General features: G+C 34.9%; 1 long non-coding RNA gene across 1 annotated transcript in view; it reads right to left on the bottom strand.

Moving 5' to 3' along the window:
- LOC116174955 overlaps nt 1-1,975 on the bottom strand; it is a 4,104-nt gene extending 2,129 nt beyond the window's left edge. The window contains exons 1-2 of the long non-coding RNA XR_004146203.1: nt 1,796-1,975; nt 1,571-1,703 (exon numbers count right to left, since the gene is read on the bottom strand). This is a non-coding gene — a long non-coding RNA (uncharacterized LOC116174955). The remainder of the gene's footprint in view (nt 1-1,570; nt 1,704-1,795) is intronic.
- Between the last annotated feature and the right edge of the window lie 2,768 nt (nt 1,976-4,743).

Below are 4,743 nucleotides of genomic sequence, written 5' to 3'. Positions count from 1 at the left end.
CTGAAGTGTTTTGGACATGTGAAGGACTAAGACAGGGATTCCCACTTGGCCTAAGCTTATTTAATCTCTACATAAGTGACATGGAAAAACACAGGGCCAAGTTTGAAGTGAGTAGTGAAAGAGAAAAGACATTGGTAAAAATGTTGGCAACGAGGATGAACGCAGAAGGAATGTGGGAGGAATAAAAAGAAAAATATTATGAAAAAAATGGATACGGACGGGCTGAGGTCGAAACGGTGAGAACAAGTAGTAGTTACAAGGATCTAATAAGGGAGTGGTTACCAAAATACTTATGGGAGGAAAGCAAAAATATTAAAATAATAACGAGATCCAAACGTGGAAATAAGGAGAGAGAGAAGGAGAAATAAGAAAAAAGGAAATGTAGTATCGGCGGAGAAAAAGAGGATGACATAGATCACATCCTATGGAAACTGGAAAGGACGAGGAGTGATGTGCCGGAAGAGATGAGAAGTAGATAACCAAGGACAATGAGAGAAACACATTGACTAAAGGTTAATGTTGTGATAATTTAGTTTATATAACGGTCACAAATTTAGAAGAACTAAATTATAACAGATAGGTATAGGGAATGTAATAAAATAATTGATCGATGTAGAATTTTTTTCGACTGAAATAAACCATGTTTCATTTGAAACAACTTTTTACGGCTTGAAGTGATTAAAATTGACCATCAGCTTTAAAAGTCCCTGTAGAAGGGCGATCAAAATTTAAATCACTTTCATGTAGCATCAAGTCAGTATTGTTAATTTTTATTTATTTATTTATTTGTTTAACCAGACACCATACAGAATAAAAATTCCAATTACATGGCACTGTGGCTTTGAACATACTCGTACATTAGGGCTTAAGATCTAATTTGATTTATTATTACATTTAGGGGATCGTGAAAAATTCAATATAATTCACTGAGGAGAACTTATTTAAAGTGATCAATATCTGAATAAGGGGGGAAGTTGTGTTGCTAACTGAAAAAATAGTATTATTTTTCCTTAGCATCACAAATGGGACCTTAAGCTTAATTTCTTGAAGAAATTCGGGAGAGTTTAACAAATTATGTAAAATTTTGAAGACAAAATTTGTGGATGCAATGAACCGTCGGATTTTGGAAGACCTTTGAAATTCAAATCAATGGAATCATAAGTATAGGACTCAAAAGAAAAGCAGTCAAACGCCAAAAATTTTGAAAAATCTGGAATAACTTGAAAACCTTTGATGATGGTATAGGGAAATTCGTATCAAATGACGTAGATTTTTATGTGAATTTCTAAGATGCAATAAAATACAGGGTGTTCTATTTAAAATAAGAAAGTTTCATCATCAAAGTGACATCTTAGGATTGAGGGTAGTGGTAGAATAACCTCATTTAACCGATTAATAAGGAATACGAGTAAATAAATATGTGGAATGAAAGATCTGGTAATGTATTTTCTTTCAAAGAAAGAACTTGTAGGTGGACATTTTTGTGTGACATGAAGTGTAATTTTAATTTTCCTTTTAGCTAATACTCTTACACAATCGCATAAAAAGTTTTTTGGATTATGAAACTCACCCTCTTGAACCTGCACGATGTGGTTTTCATTAGCGTAAATTCGAATAGCAATACTGATAACAATCTTGTACAAAATCGGTGCTCCTTTGCTCGCATTGACGTTTTTCAATACAATGTTGAATACTGTGCCGATCTGCAAAACCAATAAACAACATTGCAAAATTACGAAAGCGTAGAAACGGATATGGATAAATTGAATCGGTGATAAAATAGAAGATTCCATACCTTGTTTGAACAGCACAAAAAGTGCGAGCAGCACAAACATCATTAGCCGGAACATAATTATTCTCTGGGCGCTTGTCGAAGTTTTTGATTGCTTTTTTAAAACTTTTCTAAAATGTATCACACCCACACCATGCCCCCAATATTACAGTTGGAACGGAGAGAAATAATGTAGGCAAATTGGCATTTAGCGAATTCAGCTTATTTTAAGTGATAATGCAAAGTTAGCTGGTTATAAATAAAGTCCTTTTATCAAATGACCGACATTACGGAAGGTTCAAAAATTAACAGTCACTAATCTGACCTTCACAAGTACGGGGTTTGAATGAAAAGTGGAAAGGATTTCGAAAATCCAATGTTAATTTATTAATTCTATATTTCAAAACTTTATAAATGAATGTTTTGACAGAAATATTAAATAGCCCAGGGGTTTTAACTTGCAAAATGAGAAGTAGTTCCAGTTTTTTTTGCATGTCATAGACATTCATCTGGTGGTTAAGAATCTAAGTTTTTGACCTCCCACCCCTTGTGCTTCCCCCGTACCACTCCCAAAACCCCTGAAATTTGGTTGGTTTGTTAGTTTTTCAATCATATCTTTTTAATGGTTCACTTTAGAAAAAAATATTGAAATTGTAGAACACAAAATTCTTCACAACTTTGATATACACTATTTTTTTGTGAAATGTTTATTAAATAAGATATAGAGCTTGAGAGTTGGTTATATTTTTAGGAATTCTGAAATTTCTATGTAGATGTTTTAACCAAATTTCATACTTTATCTCTATAATTAAGAGTTTTATGAGAAAATATCTTGAATTTATCGTGGTATAAATCCCTCTACCCTGCACACCAAAGGGGATGCATAATAATGAAACTTGCAACCCTTGCTAGTGAGGATATTTGAATCACTGTGAGATTGTAGCGCTTTCTAATATACTTTTGAAATTAAAAAATTGTCTCACTTCAGTTCAGTTTCACCCCCTCCCCTCGCGCGGTAGGAATAGATATTTAAACGCTCTTGTGGCGATTGTGAAGTTAGTCAGAGAGTACAACGCTTATTATATATGTTTTCTATTCCTCTTTAAATATCTATTCCTACCGCGGTTGGGGGGAGGGGCGGGGGGATGAAGGATTTGAAGGATGAAGCTGAACTGAAGTGAGATAATTTTTTTGTTTCAAACGTATATTAGAAAACCCTACAATCTCACAGTGATTCAAATATCCCCACTAGCAAGGGTTGAAAGTTGAATTATTATGCATCCCCTTTGGTAAGGGTGCAGCGTAAGGGTATTTATGCCACGATAAATTGAAGATATTTTCTCATAAAACTCTTAATTATAGAGATAAAGTATAAAATTTGGTTAAAACATCTACATACAAATTTTAGAGTTCTTAAAAATATAAGCAACTCTGAAGCTCTATATCTTGCTTAATAAACATTTCACAAAAAAGTAGTGTATGTCGAAGTTGTGTAGAATTTTATAGTCTACAATTTCTGATAACAATATTTTTTTGTAAAATGAACCTATAAAAAGATATGATTGAAAAACTAAAAAATCAACCAAATTTCTTTGGTTTTAAGGGTGGTACGGGGGAAGCACAAGGGGTGGGAGGTCGAAAACTTGGATTCTTAACCACCAGATATTCTTTTATGACATGCAAAAAAATTGGAACTACTTCTCGTTTTGCAGGAAATGGTCCATTTTCAGTCTCTGTTTCCTGGACTAAAAAGCTTGTGCAACGGGTTGTATCTAAAGCTCTTGACGTCACTCCTCACCTGAAAAATATATTACAACGAAACCTACAATGTCACCAACAAGCTATAGTTCTGAAAAGGATTGGTAATTACCAGGGTAATTACTAATTAATATAAAAACAGACATAAAAAAAATGACCCCATCACCAGTACGCAAGAAAAAACTGACAAGTGCCTACGTTTGCCGTCTACGTGCCCAAATTGGGGCCGTACGGCGGATGACCTCCCCAACTTCTTAAAATCTAAATTTAGTTATGCGACCTGTGTAACGGGAACGTTTTAATAGGCTTGATTTTTTTAAATTATATATTTGAATTTAATTACGTTAATTAGGGGTTTTCCTATAGGGATGGTATTTCATAGTTTGTTATTCTAAATTTTATGTTAACTCAATAAGTTCCCAAATGAATTAGGCGCATCTTATTTCTGTAAGGTGAAGAACAGGATGGGACGTTTTATAGCGCGATAAAATTATCAGTCTCCAGTTTGGCGCCGGGTTGGCCAAGTTCCCAAGAAATACCTTACAATGTTGATTACGTGGATTTGTTATAGCTGTCAGTTTAGGTATGAAGTAATTTTAATTGGTGTCTGTGAGGATCTCACTGGCCGATTTGAGTTACATATTATGGAGAAGCGGTTTTGATATTAATGGAGTGGTAGGGCAATAGCTAGTTGAGAGTAACGAAAATTGAAACTCGCGCCGAAGCTTTGGTAAAGATCAGGTCTGGGAACTTGTATTGGAAGGTATCGAAAACGGTTGGTCAGTTGTCAGTCAGTTCGGAGAGCCGTATTGTAGGTATTGAGTTCGAAAAGAAAAACCGCGTGAATCAGCAGCATAAAAATAGAGTTCGAAGTGTAGTGACCAAACACATCGAGGAAGGAACCATATTGAGAAGTTTCGTTTACGGTCTCCTAGTGGAAAATTCCCCTAGGGAAGGCTGGCGTTTTTTGGTAGGCGTGGCTTCTTACTATACAGGAAATGGAAAAAAACCAATATATGTTGACACTACGTATACGTAGTTTGTCCCAGAGTAAGTAGTTTTAAATCCATGCGTCCAGCAAAATCACCATTCCACTAGGTCAAAGATATCAGTGGACAAGTTCGTACTTGCAATGTCGATACCAATTCATTCACCCGTAAACCGCCTGAACTTTCTTTGACTTTATTGTTGTTAGAGTAACCAAAAGATTTGAT

This window comes from Photinus pyralis, unplaced genomic scaffold, assembly GCF_008802855.1.
Source record: "Photinus pyralis isolate 1611_PpyrPB1 unplaced genomic scaffold, Ppyr1.3 Ppyr1.4_LG6, whole genome shotgun sequence".
Lineage (NCBI taxonomy): Eukaryota > Metazoa > Arthropoda > Insecta > Coleoptera > Lampyridae > Photinus > Photinus pyralis.
Note: the sequence above shows the minus strand (reverse complement) of the source record. Positions and strands in the feature narration are given on the sequence as shown.